Raw genomic sequence first — 23,226 nt, forward strand, 5'->3', positions numbered from 1 at the left:
ATTAAAGTATTATCTTTTTTAATTTTATTTTTTTAAATTTTATTTTATTCTGTCCTCATTTCTTTGCTTTTTTTCTTTCCTTTATATTTTTCCTTCTTTTTCCTTTATTTCACCTTTTTTTTTCTTTCTCTTTCCTTTTTTTTTTTTTTTTTTTTAAGATGTTTGAAAGGTGTTTGTCTCTAATACAGCATCACCACCTCTTTTTATGCTGATTTCATTGTCAGACAGGGCAGATGACACTGCTGGCCACTGCGATTTGCTGCACACCAGCTTTGCAGAATATAATGGAGTGGGACAGTGTTCTTTTTGATGTGGTTAATCTCTGTTGTACTTTTGCCTCTCCTGAAAACTGCACTGTGTCATTGAGTCTTTTGTAGCCAATGGTGACAGGAAGATCAACAGAGAGAGGTTGCTCCATTAACCTCTGAAGTAATGAAGTTGCATTGCAGGCAGTCAACACTCACACTGCCAATTTATTATCATTTAAGAGGAAGTGAAACTACTTCAAGCCACTCTGGTGTCCACATTTTGATAAATACCCAGAGTGCTAATGTTCTAATGCTAACAATCAGCCTTGAAGGGACCTCTAATGGCATAGGTTGCTGTGGCTGTGTCTTCTTGCTCTTGCAGAATGACCTTCACAGAATCAGCGCCAAGGGAGCAGGCAAAGTCCATTTACTGCCATACTGAATATGCAGGTCTGGTTTTGCTGGTAGTCCCACCTCTGTCTGTCCATGTGGAAAGGCTGAAAGTAGATAAATTATTTGATAAAAAATTTGTGTAAACTTTCAAAGGTACTGAATTCAGATCTCCAGATTTGCTTTTATTTAATTCTTGTTTCCCAGGCAATGCACATTGTTAAGGGGATTACTTTCCATCTTAGAAACGGACATAACCAAAATCTTGGGAACATATTTAAACCTTCAATTTGTTAAAATCTTGCAGGATTGTCTGACCTTATAAGATTTTCATGACCTATAGTCAAATCCTGTGAGAACAGCTTGCTGAGGAAGCAATAACACTAGTCTCCCCCACCTCAGCAGTAAAACAGGCTTGTAAAAGAAAACATTGCAAAGCTGGCATGACCATACCCCCATTCTTCCCGAGTTCTGCTCCTAGGCATGGTCTTTGGCACATATTTTTTCCTGCTAAGGGCAGTGTAATTTACATGTCTGGCTTTCCATAAGTAGTGAAAACACTTTTTATATATAAAAAATCCAGGTGGTTTCATAGCCATATCATACATTCCTTTTCTCCCAGGGTGACATAAGTAGTTATTTATCCACGGTATTTGAGAGACACAGAATCAAGGTGGTCAGCTAAGTGCAGTATGTTTCTGCTGGTTCCTTGCAGGATTTCTGATCTATTTGTGTTTGTGCTGTGGGCCCAGTTTTAGCTGCAGTGGGACTCTGAGTGTTTGCTTCTTGGGACTACTTGATGTATCTCCACTGAAATAATTTGGAAGAGTCTGGATGGATCCTTTTAGTGGCTGGGAAGAGAAAGTACTCAGTGAAGCACAGGGACTGTTACCTGCATTGTGTGAAGGAACATTGTTTATGGAGAGAATACTCAGCTGTGGCCTCATGCCCACGGTGTGTGATCACTGCTTGCCTCTCCTGTCAATAACCTGAACTATCCTGCTCTCCCTCTGACCGGAGCTCTCCCTGCTGCAAAGCACATCCCCTGCCTTGCTGGCTTCCTCCTGCCTCTGCCTAGGGAAGGCGGCTGCAGCTCCTGGTTGGGCTCTCCCGTGTGGAGCAATGATTCTTCCCTGCACTCCCTATCCAAGGAGCTCTGCTGAGGGCCAGAGCAGTGGCTGCAGGGTTTGGAAAGGCGCCCTGTGCTCGGCTGCTGGCCAGAGCCTGGGACAGAGCTGGTGCCAGGACGAGGACCACAAGCATCTCCCACATGTGCCACAAAGCTGCATCCAGCAGTGCAGCCTGCAGAGCTTCATGGGATTTTCTCCTGCTCCCTCTCCCCCCCTGCCATGACACATTTTTCTCTGTACTGAGACAACAGGTGTCTCAAAACTGTCCCTATTGTTGTTAGGCAGGCAGGTTTGGGAAGGGCCCCCTGCCAAGTTCAAGCACAAGGTTGCTTTGGAGCAGCTGACTCAGTGCACAGCTGTCGGCTTTTTCAGCTGCTCGGGGTTGGGAGCTCTGCCCTGGCTGCCACAGGGGTGCACCTGGAGAGGAGCCCACGCTCCTGCTGGGGCAGCACCTGGGGACCACAGCAAGGGTTAAGGACCTCAGGAGCATTGCAGGAATATGTTTGGGATATTGGGGGAGCAGAATGTGAAAGCTCTGCCAGCTGTGCTGCCCATGTACTGCTGCTGAGCCCTCCTCACACCCCTGTGTGCCCCAGACACCACTGAGGTTGTCCAGGGATAGGAAAAGCTGTCAGGAATTCCACAGCAATGCTAAGGCCCAGGAAACATGGGCAATGCTCTGGGTCAGCACTGTTACAGCACCCTCTGCTCTCTCAGCTCCTTCCTTACTTGCCCTTCCCAGCATTCACAAAACCAGAATGTTTGGGAGGAAGAAGAGGGATGGAGTCTGTGCTGTTGGGAATAGCAGAAAGATGTTCTTGGTACCATTATCAGATTTTTATGTAGTGAAGATGTTTTCATTTAACACAGAATTAGTTTATGTGTACTATCTGCTTTCAAAAAGGTGGGATAAGATTAGGAAATTCCAAATTATAACTTGTAGATCTACAATTTGTTATTAGTTTGCATCTGATTTTTTAATGTGATTTAAATGTACAGCTCACTGTTCTTAGCTTCCCTTCTATGTTTAGTCAAAGTGAGCTGCTGAAGAACATGAAATATATTGTTTTATTGGCACTGAATCACAAATGAGTCAGTGAACTTTTTTGCACTTACAACTAAAATTGGATTCTAACTTCCAAAAATTTATGACAATTGCTCCTTCTTGTGGCTTGAATGTTGACATATAATTAATTTAGGATTTCTTCTTGAGATTTCCTGTCTAGGTTTGTACCTGTCACAAAAATACCCTTGGAAGTTTATCTAACAGCTGGAACACCACGAGAGTCAATTGAAATTTAGCAGAGATTTACTGGGGCCAACAGGAAGTGCTCAAAGCAGGATGGCATAAATATGCAGAAAGAGCTCTTTTATTTCAGCTGTTTTAAAGGGTCCCAGTGCAGGCTGATGGTGGTGTAATGCTGAAAAATGCTGACACTGTGTCAGCCAGCAGCACCAGCACAGCAAAGGATTCCACAAGCATGGCTTGGCACTTTGTTGAATTATGCACAGAGTGGAGCTGTGTCTCTCGCCTTCCCTCCATCCCAGCTGCCCTGCAGGTTTCAGCTCATTCTTTTGAGAAACCAGATATATTTAATGGGAATTTCCCACAAAATGGTTTTGAAATCTATTTTGTTGTTCTGCAGGACTAAAGGAATTCTGAAAATGCAAAATCTAGGTTGCAGTGACTTGAGGGACTGGGTAGATGTAATTACCTTTAGATAAATGTAAAATGAACCATATGGAAGAAAAGTAATCCCAAACTCTAAGACTGCATAGTAATTATCAACATATAATATTAGCAATTACTCTTCAGGATGGGATGTTGGAATTCTTGTGCACAGTCCTCTAAAAGCTTACCTTTATTTGCAGCAGTAATAAAAAAGGAAAACAATGTAACAAATAGTTGGAAAAGAAAAAGTTATTTAAACCCAGAGCCATTTTTAACCCCTCTACCTGTTCAAGGCTTGCCCACATCTTTGCTATTCTACCCATTTTTGATAAGCCACTGAGAAAGAACAGTGAGCACAACAAAGGCAAAAAAAAATTAAAAAGGGGATTTAAAATTGTTTCTATATAAAGAGAAGGTATTGCAAAATAAATACTCAGTTTGGGAAAGAAATAGAAAAATGATAAATCTGTAAAATCATTATTAATCCAAAGGGGGTGAAGATGAATTGAGTGGTAAATTTTCCTGCAGTATGAACACTGAGTGTAGCAGGCTGCCATTGGCTCTGGGTAGAGCACAAGCAATGCTGACTCGGGTATCATGGAGCTGTTGGCCAGGCTTGCCATGCCAGCTGCAGAGACCACGAGGCTGAATGAAACTGGAACTGTGCTGAGTGGTTTGTGGATGGTATTGGCCTCCTGAGGACCATTAAATGCCACGTTCTGGGTTTAGCAGGAGCCCTGAGCTCCTGCAGGGAGCCTGGAGGGAGCACAGGGACACTGGAAGGTGTGAAAAGTTCCTGACCCACACTTTGAAATTTGGAAGACAGATAAATTAGAAATTATTGCTGGAACAAACTGTATTTTCTACAATGAGCCTATAAAATATTTTCTGATCATTACTGTGGTAATGCCTGATGATGGAAGGTGCATACCTTGGGGAATTCAAAGTAAAATTTCATTTAATGAAATGAAATATCCGCAAATATTCTATTGGAAAAAAAAACCTGCAAAGGACACAGGTGACCTTCTTCCTCCTCTGCTCCTTTTTCACATCCCCTGTTTGTGAACTTGTGACTTGAATGAGAAATTACTGGTTTTTTTTGGTTTTTTTTTTTTTTTTTTTTTGTTTTGTTTTGTTTTTGCATGATTAACCATTGAGCTCTGCTAAAAAGCTATTCCTGGCTTAAGCAGTAACTTTTGATGATAAAAGAATTGATAAATTACAGTTGAGGTATATTCTAAAAATACCCACAAACACTTGTTCAAAAGAACGAGTAGCTTAGATAAATGAATGAATAAAAAGTTAGCTTGATTTGATCTCTGGAAATGTTTGTAAAAACAAGATTTCCTCATAAAAAATGTGGTGAAGCTGCATTCTTTGACTTAATCCTCACATTTTCATAATACAACATGCTGCATTCAGATATGAAATAATGATCCAGCTGTGCTTCTTTTTGCTGAATTTCCCACATCTTTTTGTTCAAACCCAATGTTCAGCACAGGCCACTCTGTCTCATTTACAGACTGTAAAAATATGAATGGAGAGGTGTACCTGGAAGTGGTGACCTATATATTATATCTTTAGGTTCCTACAGAAAATGAGGCAGGATATGCAAGTGTAAGAAAAGAAAAATCCAGACAATTAGAATTAAATGGGTTAGATAATTTTGTTTGCATTTACAGTGTTTAATGAGAAATTAGGATATGTTGTCAAATATAGTTTTACCTTCTTGAATTAGAGAGTTGGTAAAGACAAAGTTTCTGTAAAGTAGCCCTAAAACTATCTTGTCTTTCTTGTAGTTGTTTTAGTGGGAAATATTTTTTATAAGTACTTATTTAGTTGTTGCTCTCCCTAAAATTAATGGAGGAATGAACAATTTTTGTACTGCCATCACTATTCTTATTTTCCAAGTTGTTTCCATTAATTAAGTTCCACTCTGGGCTTTACCTCAGTGGGTTTGACACAATTGTGCATGCACATCAAGGGTATCTTCTGTTTCTAATTAGCAAATTACTGTCCTCAGACCTGCTTTTTATGAACCACTCTTGTCATGTTTTATCTTGTTCTGCAAGAACTGCAGGGAAAATAGAGGGTGGTGGTGTCACAACAATTCCAGCTGTTGTCCAGTGCCACCTCTCAGCAGGAGCTGGGCAGAGGTTGGTGACAGGGCACAAAGAGCTCTGCTGCAGAGAATGGAATAGAAAAAGTGGGGAGAAATCAAGTTTAAGCAAGTAGCAAAACAGAGAAGTCAGACAAAGTCTGGAATGGGAGATTGAGAGGAGAAAGAAAATGGGCATAGAAGAATAGGTCTAGAAAAAAATACTGCTTAGTGTGAATTAGCAATGAATTGTGGTGATTATTCTTGCTCATTAGTTTCCTTGTCTTGTTTTGCTAAACAGTTTAATTGCAATGCATCAATTTTTTTTTATAATTGCATCAAGTAGCAAATGTCACCATTGTAGCTTTATATGATTTCATAATGAAATTCATGTTTTTAGTTGTGCATATTTACCTGTTATTTGACACTTGCATGGATAGTTTGAGTATCTTTGGAAATCTTGCAGTCTGAGCTTCTGATCTCTCCAGCTCTTGCACACATATATGTTTTTGAGTGTACAGTGATTATAAAGGTGGTGTTTGAAGATTGGGAGGGAGCAAATTTTTACTTTATCATTTCCCTTTATGTGATCCTCATTATCATTGGAATGCTGATAAATGTGGGTCCTCAGTCTGCATGGAATTACATATTACATATGTATGCCTTTAGTTGAATGAAAGCCACTAAGGTCCCCTTCAAGATGGAATCTTAAGCCTTTTCTTAATATTAAATGCTTTTTTAAGTCTCACATAGAGTAAAAATTTAAAAATTAAAGCATATGTTTGTATGTTTAACAGAGCTGGCCCCTATGTCTTCCCTATCATGCACTGAGAAATGCGTGGGCAGAGCCATAATTGTGGAGAAGCTCATAATATTGGGGCCTAAATTATAAAAATTATTGCATAATTAGACCACACAAGTTAGATTTCAAAATGCTGCGTGTTACTTGGATGGGTATTTAAAAAATAAGTAGCTGTTGAGCATGTATGGTCCTGTTCCCAGTGCCACACACAGTCATTGTAATGCTTTAGCAGCTTGAAGGAGTTTAAATGGATCCAGCACTGGTCTTCAAACAGACCAAACCTACTAACACTTGCCTCAGTTGTATCTCTTTCTTCTTAACATTAAAAGATGCAACTGTACCATCAGGCACCATTTTTATAAGCAGTTTTGTGTCATGAGCTATGTAAAATTTTAAAAAATATATATTTAGGATCTTTTGGAGGGGAAGAAGGTGAGAGTATATCTCATGTAGTGTAAAACAGACTCTTTGTGTACAATAGAACTCTGACTATAGTTTGACATATTGATTTCTTTTATATTGTTATTATTACTACAATAAGCATACCTCACAATGCCTTCCACAGAATAATCTGTATTTAGATATACCTGATGGGATAACTTTAGTGAGTACTGGGTTATTAACTAGCAGAACAAACTAAGGAAATGGCATATTAATGGTTTATTCAAATTATGAAGTATAGGTGGGACATACAGCTGTTGGTACAGACATTCAGATCCAGGGTTTTCAGAGCAATACCCTGAAGCTCTTTAGTTTATTCTCAGCTTTAGATGATGAGAAATCTGAGGTGACTGGGAAAGCAGGCTCAAGCCGTGAGATGCATCTTTCTTAAATTTCTTGTTATTGCTTGGTTAAGGAAAAAATAACCCCAGAAAACTTTCAATAACCTACTGGAGTCGTGTGCCTGAAGGACACCATGCTTATGTCCAGCATTTCTAAGAAGACTTTTCAGGCCTGGCCAAGGATCCACCCCTTTCCTAAAGGCAGAAATAGGAACACACATAAAACATACAAAACACGCATAAAACACCTCAGAACTGCACTCAGCCCTCACCACTTCTCTCCTGCCCAACTCATCCAGCCTTTGGGTGCATCAAAAGGAGGAGTACAGCCCTTGTGTGCCTCCTCACTGGCTGGGATGCTTTTGGATTAAACTTCCTCTCCACAACCACCAAATTTATTAGTATTTACTCTGGTACAAATTCTAGTAACCAATATGCTTCTAACAACAGTGTGGTAGCAGCCACAGTAACTAGAGTTATCCAAGCACAACAGCCAGCCAATTTTAGCTATTAAATATTGACTGACTCTGGTAGGATGCATGAGGTAAAACCCTAAATCATACTCCCTACAACCAGACAAATATGTATGAGATTTTAAGAATTTCCTTCTAGTCAAAAATTATCAGCAAATCTCAAAAGATGGCAGAAAAAAAACCCCATCTCCTACAAATTCTAGAAATTTCCCTTATCCAGAGAAAAGCCACAGCTCTGACCTTGCTTGGCTCAGGCAAACTCTTAAGAACAGAAAAGAAGTGCTCCTTCATTACTGGTGGCCAAAGAAAGAATGTGCTTTGCCCCTGACATAATTTTCATCCCTCCAAAAGGAGTGGCAGCTATTTCTGTGGGTCAGCAGAAGCTGGAGCTCAGCTGTGCTACCAGAGCTGGGGGCACCCAAAGTGCGGCCACACCTGAGCAAAAACCCCTGGAGAAAACAGGGACAGCAGCAGGGAAATGCCTGTGCTGCAGACACAAAGAACACAAGATTGCCAAACCCTCCCCTCCTCCTTCAGCTGTGACCTGTTTTTATCCCTCTCTGCACATTTCACCTCTTACATAAGCTTTGCCTCATCTGGGGAGGAGGGCAGGGGCAGCACTAACAGGCTCCAGGGAGAGACAAACGTTTCAGATGCACAAGTGTTCAGCCAACTCATCCTTTGCTCCCTATCCACAGCCTGGTAGCTCTTGGCAGGGATGAATCTGCAGGCACTCCTAAAACCTGGGACCACAACAGAGTTTGGAGAGGCAAACAGAGCCCTCAGAGCTGAGGGACCACGAGCATCCTCATCAATGTGCAACAGAAACTGTTCCCTGAAAAAGTGTGGTCCACAAGGAGATGGGAAGGTGGATTCTATTCTGTATATTAGGGTTTAGAACTTAAATCTACCCCTCATTAGGTCTGTAATACCTCCTTTCATTAATTTAATTAATCTTTCTTGTCCATTTCACAACCCAGTTTTTAAAATCTGAGTAAAATGTGTATTTTATCTTAAAGAAATGGGAAAGAAAGTACAGTGGGGAGTCGTTTTCAAATAAGTGGATGCTCATAAGTGAAACTTAACCCAGCTGAGATTTTATTGGGCTTGTTTTTTTCTGGTTTTATTTTGCAGTGAATTTCTAGCAACAAAGATTTCTCTCTCCAGTGAAAATTTTCTCTTTTAAGAGAAAACAGTAAGAGAAAATTTCTCTTTTAAGAGAAAACAGTATCTTGAGGTTTCCTGTCTCTTTTTTTTCCCCCTTGATTAAACAAAACATGCAGCAAGTTGTAATTAAATTTCAGTTAACAAAGTGCAAAAATACACCCGCCCTCCATCTGCCAAAAATAAATAGTTTGAAAAGTAATTTCACATCCCTGACAATGACGACTGTGTTTATGACATATTTCTGGTGCCATATTCCACTCTCCTATCGCTGCCAGCTTGCATCCAGTATTTAGAAATAAACCAGAAACACATTGAACTTGCTGAACTAGATGTTGCCACACTGCAGCTCTAATGGGCTTAGTGACCACAACCTACAGGGGCCAGAATGTGTCAACAGCAAAAGGGCCAACCTCAATCACTGTCTGTGCTTTTACAAAGTTGTTACATGTTTAATTCTTTGCAGCTTAGTCCTCCTGCTGTTTTGGCTGCTCCAAACCAAGGCTCATATATTGCAGCAGCCCTCTCTACCTCGTATAATGCCACAAAGGTCCCAGCAGGAGACCTTTCAGTGGAGCAGACAAGCCACAGGCGAGGGCAAACAGGGCATCACAACTTCCTAATAAGATGACTTATTAGATTGGGGGCTTGACACAGCGTTTGTTTAACCACTTCTTTTCCCCGGCCGCGGGCGCTGTGCGCGCTCGGGGCTGCCGGCGCTGCGCGGGCTGGCGGCGGAGCGCGCTCCGAGCGCGGCCCCGAGCGGGGCGCGGCCCCGGGGCCGCTCTGTCCTGGCCGGGGCGGTGACCCCGCTCCGGGCGGCGCCGCTGTCGCTGCTCGGTGGCAGGGCCGGCTCCGGGCCGGCAGAGCGCGGGTTAAGCGCGGCCGTGGCGGCGCTTCCTGCCCGCACTTGCCGTGGCCCGAGGCGGTGCCGGAGCCGGGCGAGCCGCGCCGGGCCAGGTGGCGGGCAGGCACACCGTGTTATTAGGCAGCACCGAGCGAGAAACCTTGATCTTCAAAAAAAAACCCAAAGAAAGGCCCCTAATTAATCCCGCGCGGGAGAATAAATGGCATTCCACATCAGCCAGGATGGAAAAGGCACCTTCCAATTTCATAGAGTGATCCCTGCTATCGATCGCTTTCAGGAGCACGGTGGGAGCGTCGCTGTTTGAGGCACTTAAACCCAAGAATTCTTCTTTTCTTGTCAATTCGATTTCAATGACAACAACAGCAAAAAGTAACAATGATCTCAATGTGCTCTATCTTTAGGAAGTCATAAACGCCTTGACAAAGCGCCCGGTGCCCCGCGCTGCTGAATCCCGGCCGCCTCCCTGGGCGGCTGCGGGGCTGCTGGAGTCGATGGAAACTCTTCCATCATCTTCACTCCAGCTCAGCCCCTTGAAAAGCCCTGCTCTGAAGCCATCCTTAACACTCCCCCTTTTTAATTCAGTACCCAAGTGACATACTGAAGGATATGTCCTGAGTTCTCTCATATTTCTGAAGAGTTTTGATTTGGACCGGACTTGTTTTATGAAAAGAAAAAGGTTCTAAGAAGAACTAGCTGTCTTTTAACTCATGTAGCACTTGTCTAATATTGATTTATAAACATTCCCAGTAGAGAAGGCATCCTTGTCCAAATAGTCTCAAGGTTCATAAACTTCATTTAATTTTATGATATAATTGTACAGTAGTTTTCAAGGACTCTTACTGTCTAGAGGGCTTGAATCCATTTGATTTTATTCATCCCAATGGTATCTGCTTTTATCCCTAACTAAGATTAACAATTCTGGCATTATAGCAATATGGAAAGTTCATCACATTCGTGCAGTGATTCTACCACCAGCTGCAGATCCTTCTGAAGTTTACTGTGTAATGAATTTAAAACATAAATAGCAACAAATGGGATAAATAATTTCTTTGCCAGAATTGAAGCAAAGTTAATTCTGTCTTTATAAATAACTTTTTATGCTGGTGGTTTTTTGTGAACCTTTCAATATTTAATTAAATCACACAGTTTCTGGATCTTTCTTTTAAATATGTTTTACTTACGTATTTATCATTTTTAAAGTTTTTTGTAAGTAGCTGTAAATCACTGAAAAACTAAAGAGAAGAATGGTTTTAGTTTTACAGTGTAGCTAAGAAGATATTTTCTAACATCTAAGAAACAGACCTCAGAGTTGCTTATTCAATATCAGGAGTTATCATTACCAGGGATATTTCACATTATTATAAAAGAGGGATTTGATATTGGGATATTTTTAAGTAGGTCTGAGCTCTTTATTTTCTGAAAGGAGTAAAGCACCTTTTGCTGAGGTGAACCTGAATGTTGTCAGACAGCTGCAGATCTCCCAGGTAACATTTCCTCAAGTGGAGTTTTTAAGAATGACTAAAATTTGTTCTCCCCCAAGCAGGGTGTTTACTTTCTGTGTCCAGTGTTCTCCAGATAATGTGCAGTGCTGCACTTACCTTTAGAATCAAGAAACTTCCTTGAGCATTGCTTTAACCTGTGGGCTTTATTGATTTGAGATGCAAAAAAACATTGAATGGCAAAACTTTGGTTATTATAACCAGATCTAAACAAGAAAGACTAACATCAGTTTTGACAACAAACAAAACCAGTTTTTGTTCTATCGGTTCTGTTTAAGAGATTCCAATTTCAAACCAAACACAACTTGTGGTTATTCTGTCAGATATTTATACAGCCACTGGGGCGCCATAGTTATGCACCGCATACATCATTGTATTTTTAAAATGTACTTAATGAACATTTTTTCTTTTCTGGTAACTACTTCATTGCCTTAAATGAATGCATTCCAATAGAATTTGTAACAAATGAGCACTTTGTGTTTGCATTAATGCCAAACACGTTTAACAAATTTTTAACAAGGAACACTGGCAAAAAGCCAAACTCCTAGAGGGACACTGAAGGAATGCTATAAATTTAAACTAGATTTTACCTTTTCACTCTGCTCAACAAGTGTCTTAGGTGTCTTTGGCATCTCGGCATTGAAAATTTTCTACGTAGGTTGGATACAAATTTATGCCTTAATTATTTTTCTTCTTGGCCCTCCTCACTAGAGATTTCCACATCGATATAACAGGCTTTAACAGGTTACTGTATTCTTTAGAAAGTGAGAGGTGGGTTTTCTTTCTTTCCTCAAGAGTTAGGCCAGGAGGAAGTAGCAAAGCCAGCATTTATTGTTGGGCTGTAATGACAGGGAGGTTCAAACAGCACAGGTTGTGCCATTGTCACATCCTGTGTGAGGGACCTCTGCAGTGGCGAGCCCTGCAGCAGATCTGTGCTACCCAATTTTGCTGCTTGTGCTGAGTTGCAAATATCTGGGCTGTGATCGTGTTTGCAACTGCACTTCAGGGGCAGGGGAAACAGCCCACAGGGCTCCCCCTGGCCCCAGCTCTGAGCTCACACAGAAGCCACGAACAGATTTTTGGCTGAATCAAACTTCTGGGGGGTTTTTCAGTTGTTAAGTTATGCCCACATGGTACATGTCAGTACAGACCTTGGGAATCACCTACTCTGTAATACATGTTCATATTAAAAGTGTTACAAGTAGCTCCACAAACCACATGCTTGCTCTTTACTTGTAACTTAATATATTAATTTAATTTTTACTGTGTTATTTCAGTTTTAATCAAATACAGGAACTGAAAAATAATAATACTTAGCACTCATCCAAGACTTTTTCGGCACATTACAAACATTAAGCCTTGCAAATTCCTGTGAGGAGCCTGATGTTATGCCTGCTGTAGCAGAGAGCAAATTAAGCACAGAAAAATGATATGACTTTTTCCTTAGTTCCACAATAGACTGGCAGCAGGGGCAGAATTTTGAGTGTCAGGGCTTTTTCTTAGTTAATAGAGTCATTCTTTTCATGGTTTTGCACAAAAGTAAAAATTGAGAATGCTTTTTTTTCCCCTCCCTCCTATAATTTACATGATGTTGTTGCAAGAGGCATAGGCAAATTCCAGGACATCACTTGAGAAAGACTTGATGAGTTATAGCCTTATTCCAGTCTCGTTACTTGTTTCCAGAAAATGAAATAATTTCCCATCATTTGTTGGTACTCTGATTGCAGTAATGATGAATGAGTCTGGAGAAGGAAACTGAGGAATTCATCCTGACAGCTTTTTCAAGGATGTCACATTATAGTGCAGAGGCCTTGTGGTAGATTAGAGAACAGAAATAGCCCTCACAGGTTTTCATTAATGATATCCTTCTCTACTAACATTTGGTCAGATACCAGTTCCCTGCAATAAAGTGTCTATTCCCTCTCTTTCTTACTCACTAATTACCATATCAGTTGTTGGCCTTTTATGTAGGCACCATGTGTAACAGGTTAGGAGAGGGCAATTTAAGCCTATGTGAATGGGTATCTGTTTTTGTATCTGGGTGCTTGTTGCAAACATTTGGAAAGCATATGGAGCATAATGGACATTAACCCAGATGTCAAAAATAGCCTGCATTTTACTACTGTTATTAAACAGTTTCCCCTTTAACCCCTTTGTGTTTACCCACCCTCTCCAGCTTGTTTCTGCAAATCACTGCTGAGAGGAAAGGATTGGAGGTAAAAAGTACTAATCAGGCAGGTGTCTTTATCCAAAGGAAAAACAATCTGAACAAATATTTGTGGGCTACTACACTTTTATATCTTCACATCCTTCTGCTGTTTTCATTGACTGGTATCTAATGGACTGACAGAGGTGCCAAACTCATAAGACATTAATTTCAGCTGGAGCACTGCTGAATTGCATGCAATTGCCCAATGCATGTTACCAAACTTTATTTCTGTTTTAGAGGTTCAGTGACTTTTACCAAGTGCAGCATTGAAGAAACAAATATAAATTTAATTTACTCAACCTCAGTTGGTATTTGACAGCAATATCCTTTTATATATTTATTTGACTTACTTGAGAAATACTTTGCATTTCCTACCTGTGGCCAACAAGTTTTTGTTACACTTCCAATACATATATGGTTTCCTGATGAATGGGTGGGTTGATTAAGTGGGTGAGGTTTATTTGGGGGCTTTCATTCTGTAGAAGGCTGGAGAGGGACTGCATTTTGTGCTTTGCTACTGTTCCTCAGATTGGACACTTTATTCTGGGTCCTTATTTTTTCCAAGCATAAAAGTGTTAATTGCAGAGGAATTTCAGCTTGGAAAATAGCAACTACATTGAAGATTTGCTGTGATTACATTTTAGTTTAAGAACCTAGGTATTACTGTGCTGCAGTTTCTGGAATGTGCTCTCCTCATTAATTTATAGGTGTGCTTCCTCTGCCCCAGTATCTCTGTGAATGATGATTAAGAAATTCTCAGCACACAAAAGAATGGGAGCTATGCACAGTTCACCAACGTAATGCATGCACTGACTTACAGTTTTCATAAAAAGTTTGCAACGATTTTATGTGCCAGAACTAGTAACATGATCTACTTTAGGAACTCCCTGGCTTTCCAGCTCTGCAGAAGTCATTTTTAGACTGTTCAAGGGCCAGATCCAAAACTTGTTAAAATCGGTGGGAACCTTTCCATATTTCAGTGGGCTTTGGATTAGTCCCTGAGTGTTCTGACCAGAAGAATTGTACCAACTGCTCACTGCAAAAGTAAAATTCATCTACATTTGTATGACATAAGCTGTTATGTGTGCTTTCCAGCAAGATGGGAAGTTGAAAATAGGGATTTAAAATAATATGATAATTTATTCTGTAAACAGTGTTTCACTTTACTCACAGAATAATTTATCTGATAAATATTAGATTCTGAAATTATTAAGGAGAATTTTAGTCAAGTAGCTTTATTTGAAAAAACCCAACTTTTCAGCTGTATACAAAACCCTAAGCATTGTATGGCAATTTCTCTTTCATAAAATGGGATGTTTTGGAAACTTTTAAGGTTATATAAATGGAAGGGCAATAATGGAGAATCCCATACATAATGCATTTCAAATTTTCTAGAAAAAAAGTCAGTGAATAAATTAACAATTGCCCTCTAAAGGAATCATTTTATTCCTCCCACTCAACTGATATACGGATAATGTGAATAAGAGCAATTCACTGCTCTCTGTTCAAGCATACCCTGCTGCTTGCTTGCAGCACAGCTAAAGAAAGAACAGGAATCACTGAGCCTCTCTCTGTAGTCCCAATCAGACAGAGTCCCATCCGCAGCTGGGGGAAGCCAGGGAGGTTCCTCCCGCTGGCTGAGCTGTGCTGACACCGGCTCCCTCCTGCAGCCCCCTGGGTTTCAGCCCAGCCAGGCAGAGCACCTGTGATTGTGGCTGTGGGGCTGAAAACCTCCTAACACATTGCCGTGTGTTCTAACTTCTGCAAATCTGAGCTTCTTGTGTCCATAAAACCTTTCTCCACCGTTCTGCAAATTAAAGTGAGCTCAAAGCGCTTAAAATATGACAGGAAAATGGTGCTTCAATTTTGGAGGGCTGGTAGAGGTGCTGCACATTCCCACCTGCCACGGAACTGGGTGGAAATAAACCAATGATTCCCTTGGTTCCCACAGAAAAATATTTAATTTAATTAATAGCATTTCCCTTTCAAAGTTCTGTGCTTGTAGACAAGATCATAAAACTCACTGTTTACAGAATCACAAGCACAACAGAATTTGACATCTTAAGAATTTTAAATATTTCTCATGTACAGGGAGTCGTGTCATACAAATTAGCAATAAAACTAATTGCCACCCTATGAACATAAGTGGGTTCAAATAGAATTTAAATGCCTTACTTAATCCTCAGCTCCTAGAAAAGCATTATCTCCGCTCATATGTATGAGACTCTTGATTAGATGAGAACTAAGATGCTCAGTCATGTTGTTAATTGGAATTTTTTTTTCCCTTGTTACAGTTGTCAGAGGAACTAGAGAAAAAGGAAGAAAAAACTGTAGCACTGGAAGGTAACAATGATAATCTATTGCATTGGATCTCCAAACATGACCATGATATCCTGGAGAAGATCACAGATGCAGAAAATGAATGCTAAGGTTGATATCTAATGAAATGCTGCATTAATTAGCATTTTCTCCATTATTTCTTGTAGTTCTATTGTGAAATTAGATACTTTGGAAAGTAATGAAGGAGACTCAAGCAGAAATTATAACAGCTTCGTTTCTGTCTTTAATGGGTCTTGTGAGTTACTCTGTTTTTACAAAGAAACCATCTGTTCAGAATATAGTTATTTCATGAAGTTCAGTTAACCAGGTTATTTAGCAAATTTTTGGTAAATTAGTATTGATTTTAATAGGTAATTCAGAGTCCCTAGATGTGGCATCTGCATTTGCTGATTTTACCTAGTCTATTCTAAAGTATCACTTCTATTGCACTAGATTATCAAAAGAGGTATTAGTAAAATGCTATATAAGGGTGTTGGCATTAACTTTACCCCCAGTTAGATATAGGCTTTTCCAAAAAATAAAAACAAGCCTTTACCCTCCTCTGTTTTCTTTTCTCTACTGATAAAATAATATAAATTAAAAACAAACCAAAACCAAATATTGATACTATAACCGGTATTAAGCTCTGGGCCAGGTTGGAAATGAAATCAATTTTTGGTACTAATAACTGATGACAAAGCTTAGTTTTATGAAAATATGGTGTGTGTCTCTGACAATGCATAGGACATCTAAATTGAACATAAATATATGATTATATACAAGATGTATCTATTCCTGGATGGTAAAAGCTTGAGGTGTATATAAATAAATGTGTGTGTATATATATGGACATGTACACAAGGATGTATCAACCTCTTACCATCCAAATGCATACATGTTTTCAACAATAAAAGCTGGGACTCTTAAAGAAACAAACAAAAATAAAAATAAAAATAAAGATGAGATTGCTGTGAATACAGTATATGCACTAGGTCTCCTGTAAATGTGGAACTGTTTGTTATTGTTCTCTGCATTGAAAAACAGTCTCCAACACAGACCCCAATGAATCTTAGATGTTAAAGAAAATACCAATGAACAAACAGCACTTAAAGGCTGTTTGTGTCAACAAAATGTGTCTAGTTAAATAAATTTAAAGCACATGCAAGGAAAAACAGAAATGTGAAGTCGTTCCATTCAGTGAGAAACTCTTAACTGACAGTCAGATCTCTCTCTTCTCAAGGAGAGGTTCCTTCTGACTCCACAAACATTTTCAGTCAGTCTGGCAAACATGTGCAAATGTTTGGCTGTTTTGTTGAGGCATCTTTTTGTCCATGGAAGAAATGCTTCCATGCTGATGGCAGTGGAAATAGAATATCTGCATTTTTAAAGGACAAACAATAAATTTAAGCATGGGTGGCCTTAATCCTTAGTAGTTTTTCTTTGCTGCTGTTAAAAAAAAAAAAAAAAAGAAAGAAAAAAAAGAAAAAAAAAAGAAATCTAAATGGATACTCCTAAAGTCTTGCACTGAATTTAGAAAAATTATTTTTTGAACCTGTGGTGCGATTAACCCTAAACATCCTACATGAGCCATACATAGTAATCCCCTTAAAATTATTGTCTAGAAATGATATTTTATTTATTTGTACCATGATTCTCGGTGCAATCAAGGAGCAATTTATTTGAGCAGGAGTCCTGCTGGATGTGACTGTCTTCGGTAAATAGAATAAAATGTATAGAATTAGCATAGCGTAGATAATCCCAATTTCATTCATGTTTAAACAGTTTGTCCTTTAACTATCAACGGCATTTTAGATCTTTGTTTTTTGAAACAGCAAAGCTTTTGGGAGTATATTTAGCACATATGACAAATGTTGCACTTGGAAACTCAGACAACAAAACAGGTTTCTGATGACAGATTTGTTGTCGCAGTAGGGGACAATCGTCTGTGTCTCTTACAATCAGGTCTTTACCTTAACTCTGCAACCGAATACTTGAAGTAGGATATAAACTAGGGGGGAAATAGGGTCACAGATACAAAGCTGTATAGTTAGATATTTATATGTATGTGCCAATTTTGTCACAGATATTATTTTAGGGGCATTTTTGCTCCACTCATGTTGGTATGAGTATTGATCTAAACTTTTATCAGGGCCTAAAAGTTAGCCCTTAAAGAGGAAAATTTTGTCTAACATTGATTTTTTTTCTTCTTGCTTTGTTTCTGTTGGGTTTTTTTCCTCCTTCTTTTCATTTCATGTGATATTCTATGATGTTTGGAGAAAATCTTTTCATATCCTAAAATAGAATCTCGGGGTTTACAATAAACACTGTGATGTTGGGAAATATTTTATTTGAGCAATGTTTGGTAGATTTTTTTTTCCCCCATCCCCTCCTCTGAGTGTAATGAAGCAAACCAACTTTTGCTTAACATTTAAGATAATGGTTATTATTTTAATGTGAGATCAGTCTTGTACTGCACATTCTTTCTTTCATTTAAATGTACAGTATGAATTTTGTATTTAATGAATTTTGTGTATCCAGTATGCACGTACCTGCACATTGACTTTCATTTGAAAGTGGGTTTCAATTTCCTTTTTAAACAGTGTTTATGAAAAGACCTCAGATGTGTTGACACAAACTATATCCGCAATGTTTCTTTTGTGTGTGTAGGGTGACGTTTGAATGTGATGTTCTGCAGCAATGGGTCAGTATCCCCTATTTACCTTAGATCCTCATTTGATAGTGCTTCTTGTAATAATTTTTTCAAGTGAGTGGCATGTTCTGGATTGTGATATTGATATATGGTTAAGGACATTGATATGAAACTAAGGAATTCCTAGAAATTACCAGTGGGCATGTATTAGACAGTCATTGTAATTTAATGTCTTGTAGAAGTGTAAAGTACCAAGGTATTTAGAGTTCATAACATTGTTATCATGTGTATGGGAAGTATTTAGTGTTGATCAGCTTGTTTATTTTCATCAAATAAACTTTGTTTCTTTCTGAAATCAGTGTTGTGTCATTAAAAGCAGGTTTAATGACTGTAGGAAAATGTGTGAGAGATGTTTTCCACATGGTAAATCTATCACACTCCTTATTTCTCTAATTGCTACCATTCAAAGTAATTTATCTTCCTGTTGTTACTATCACATAAACTGTTTAAGAAAGCATAAAAAGGAAAATGTCTCGTAGGCCCCACTCCCAGAAATGCTTACAAGCAACTTTACTAAAGTGAGGAACCATTTTCTGGATGGGGCTCTTACAGAGCAATATGCTTTTGAGTGGGTTTCTAAAACATAATATTCTTGTGTGACCCTGTGTAATTGCATAGAAAATTACATTTTGTTTATGTGCTTTACTGACCAAAAGCCATAAGGTGTGAAATTCTCTGCACAGTCAGCTCCTTTTTCAGCTGCCTGGTAAGTGGTTCCCCGTTTCCATTATGTTCACTTTTTTTAGAAAAGGAACTTTTGTTGATCAGGAATTTCTTACCTCATAGAAGTCCCTGGACCAGCTCAGGGCACACACAGCAGGAGAATAAAAGGTAAGTAAGTATGCATTTTACTTAGCTTATTTAAACCACACAGACTCTTAGTTTAAAGCTCTGTTTCTTTACCTATAAATTAGTTTTCTTTCGTAATAAAGAACTATGCACTAACATAGGATATTAAGTTTCACTTTTAACTACAGCTAAATATACATTTATTGTGTATTCTATTTATGCCTACTTAGCTTTGAGCTGCAATGGTACAAATTGATTAGCAGTAGCTTTTATCTTCTTTCCAGACCTGATAAATTATTTGGTGCAGCCTGTTCTGTGTTCTGCTGGTGTATCAGGAGGCTGCCCATCCCATTGGAGACATATTTTTGATTCTGTTTTCAATATTGATCACTTTAAAGGCAGTTCCTGCTTCCCCACCTGGTGACAGGGACAGCACATGCCAATGTGTGTTACTGAGGAGCTGGAGAGGACCGCAGTGGCTTTGGGGAAATTGTCAAAGGCCCTTACAGCCTATTTTCTGTAAGACGGTTTTCAGGAAGCATCTTTCCTCTGTAAAAAGCACCTTTGAGGGCCCCAGGGGAGGGGCAGGACCAGCATGTTTGTGTCTGTGGGTGCTGCAGAGGTGGGGAGCTCCCCAGAGGGCAACTCTGGGTGCAGGAACATCCACACTAATGTTGAAGTTTGAGTTCATACAGTCAAGAGCTCGTCCAGCTCTGAGAGAGCCTGATTAAGGATCAGGCTTTTCTGAGCTTGAGGTTTCCTCCTCAGAGCGGCTGTTTGTTCACATGAGCCAGAGTAGCTCCAGGTTTGAGCAAGCTGAAGTATAAGCAGTGGGGGATGCTCAGGGGATGAAGTTGTGTCAGTTTGCATTTCAAGCCAACATCTCAGTTAAGACACATGTTGAGAGTCCAAAAAGCTCCATCCCAGCACGAGTTGGACAAAGCTGAACTCCCACTGAATCTCAGGTTGTTCAAGGTCCAGGATTTGTTCCTGGAAGAGCCTCACTCACCAGCACACTCTGGGTCTGCCCTGTGCAGAAACCTGTCAGGGAGTACAGAAGAGAGTGGCAAAGCAGGGCGTGTCACCTGTTGATATTCCCTGTCCAAACCATGAAACTTTTATTAACCAAGTATTAAATCATTCTAAATAAAGCCAAGTGAGCTCTAAATAAGTAATGCATTTCCCATTATGGAGCCAGTGGGAGCTCTGCACGTCGCCAGGGCATGATTTGACCCTGACAGATGAAAAGTACAGCTGATGAGGGGCTGCTGTGCAGACTTTCCTCCTTTGAGATTACTGTGATGTTATTTCATGCTCATAACTTTCCAAATAAGATATCTCTTTTTCAAATGCACCTTTTCAAACAAGAGGCAACCTCTGCCTTCATGAGGAATAGCCCAGGGCACATTGTTTCAGCTTTTGTATGAGGCTGCAGGCACTGGTGCACTAGAAGCCCACCCTTGATGGATGCAGTTGCAGAATCAAGGACTAATTATTTGTTTGGGTTTGCATTCCTTCCAGTCTTTGCTCTTGAAAATGACTCTTTCTTCAGAATGAGACAGTTCTAACCCCAAATCTCCACAGATGCAGGGGAAGAGCAGGCACAATGCCAGTGCATCCTAAAGACAATGCCTTGCATCCCTTTGAAACGTGCACTCGAGTCTGTGTTACAGACAGTTGTCTATTCCCACGAAGCTCTGAGCCTCAGGACTCGCAGGAGAACTTTGAACTCGTGCAGTTTGAAATGGAGGCCAGTGTCCAGCTTTCAAAGGGCTGTGCTTTTGGTGCTCACCCCAGCCAGGCCAGGAGACAGCAGATGTTCTGGCAGCTGCAGCTGCCGAGCACTCGGGGAGCTGGGGCTGGCGGAGAGCGGCCAAGCTCCCTCCAGATGGAGCAGACGAGGAAGAGGCGAGTGGGAGGCTGCTCAAGGAAGTCAGATAGCTCCAGATAGCACTGCACCAATGATATGTGGCTCCAGAGCACCTCAGCAGCTTGGCAGAGGCTGCACAAGGGAAATCAGCACCAAAGCACAGCTAACCTGGGCTCAGTGAGAAGCCTTCTTGCCGTGGGAAAATCGATAGGGAGGAAATATCTGTGCAGAGCACATGATAATGGAGCTTGGTAACTACTTTTTATTTGAATGTAATTTGGACAAATGCATTACTCATAAGTGAGTTATCCAGGGCTTGCCAAATATGTGGTTAAACAGTTATTATAGCAAATTACACCATCATCTAAACACCTCTGTTTTGGCTCTTAGTTGTCTCCTTTTGCAATGAAGTTGAATTTTTTCTCTTGATTGTTGTCTAATATTGCTGCTTTACTGCTTTGGTTACCATAGAAACAAATAATGACACAAACAACAACATGCATACAAGTGAATAAGAGCATTTTCTGAATTTCACAAGTAGAACACCTTTGTTAATGAAGACCTCTATGGTTGCATAGTTCTTAACATAGTTCTCATGTCTATTGATCCATGTCCTCATATGCATTTTATTATGGGCTTTATATTTCATTTTAAACTTCCAAAAATAAAGAAAAGCAGCTGAAGTACTTTTTTTTTTTTTTTAAATGGCCAGATTTTGGTTAGAGGTTAACACGGGCCAAAAGAGAACACAGATCTGCCCCCAAGCTCTTGCAGTTTTGTTTTGTTTTAATAAAAAATCCTTATTACAATCCACAAAGGGTCACAAAAATGCAGCCATTGCAGACCAGGCGTGTTCCTTGTGCAGCTCTCCTGCCCTCTGCACCTTCTCCAGGCTCAGATCAACCAAATGTGTGAGGGCAGAACTGTTGTCAGTCATGATAAGGGTGTGCATTAACGGGCTAATCCAAACTTTACTGAACAGAAATGAAAGTCCATTGATTAAAAGTAAATTTCTGATTGTAACCCACTTTCTTCTTTCTGAAGCAAATGTGTACATTTACAGGAGCATGGGGCCAAACTGTTTCCTCTATAGATCAAAATTCCAGCTAAATGTAAGTCAGATGAACAGACTGCCTGAATTTTTGAATGCTTTGTGATAAGAAAATAGATCTTAGGTCTCATTACTGAAGTTCATTTACAGTGTATTTTGTCTATAGTTGTCCTGTCTGTGTATCTGGGCCAGCGCTCAACTCCTACCAACTTTTAACACAATCTTTCCTTGTGGTGTCTCAACATTACGATCACTTATCTCATTGAATTTGTTTCAATTTAACAAATATCATTCAGTCCACTGGTTACTTTGCTATTGCTAAAGGTAGGTCTGCTATTCACTAGAGGAGTAACATGCATTTTTTTTAGGAGTCTGTTTTCTAAAACAAATTAAATTCTGAGCAATCTTCAGGAGAAAGAAGAGGCAACCCCCCCTCCATAATTATTAACTCCCAGGACTGTCCATCCAGTTTCTAGAGGATTTGTTCCAATTCTGATGCCATTCACCATGTCAGAGTTGTTCTCTCTGAAGTTAAACACCCAGCCTGCATATCTGAAAGCTGGAGGTTGTAAATCTCCCCTGTGAATGTTGCCCATGACAGGGAAGGAAAGACTTGCATAATTACCACTTGTACTTCCTCAGAGAACATGAGCTCAAGTCTAAAGCAAGGACTTTGGTCAATAAAACATCAGAGTCTGAAAACTACAGGAAAAGACCTGTCCAGCTCATATGATAAGAATTTTTTTCTTGGTTAAAAAAAAAAATTAATATTTCAGAGGAAGCCTCTTCCTCAGACCTGATTGTTTTACAGATATTTTTAATTTTTCTTCACGGTTACCATCAGTTAATGCAATTCACAGCTAAATTAACTGAAATATCTTACAACCTTCCTTCTCTGTGAAGCACAGCAGACTGGATATAGTTATTCTGCTAAAAAACAGAAAGCCATTTCCTAAGCTGGCTATAATGTTACTATATTCAGTAGTGTGTGTGAAGCAGGTTACAAGTTTAAAATCAGGAGGCAGGAGAGGCACCTTGTTCCCACGCTACTGAAGTCAGGAGGAATTACTCTTGAGTCCTTCTCCAGTGAGTGAGGGATATCAGTGCTTGGCATTTGGGGCTATAATTGGCCAGATAGCTTACAGAAGAATA

General features: G+C 39.9%; 1 protein-coding gene across 12 annotated transcripts in view; it reads left to right on the forward strand.

The window, feature by feature from the left end:
• The window catches only part of ERC2 (ELKS/RAB6-interacting/CAST family member 2), a 404,073-nt gene extending 385,414 nt beyond the window's left edge, over positions 1 to 18,659 (forward strand). For all 12 annotated transcript variants that reach the window (XR_009115064.1, XR_009115063.1, XR_009115065.1 and 9 more), the window contains one exon: positions 15,630 to 18,659. The gene's annotated coding sequence lies outside the window, so the exon portion shown is untranslated. The remainder of the gene's footprint in view (positions 1 to 15,629) is intronic.
• The last annotated feature ends 4,567 nt before the right edge of the window (positions 18,660 to 23,226 follow it).

The sequence above is a fragment of the Melospiza georgiana genome, chromosome 11 (assembly GCF_028018845.1).
Source record: "Melospiza georgiana isolate bMelGeo1 chromosome 11, bMelGeo1.pri, whole genome shotgun sequence".
NCBI lineage: Eukaryota > Metazoa > Chordata > Aves > Passeriformes > Passerellidae > Melospiza > Melospiza georgiana.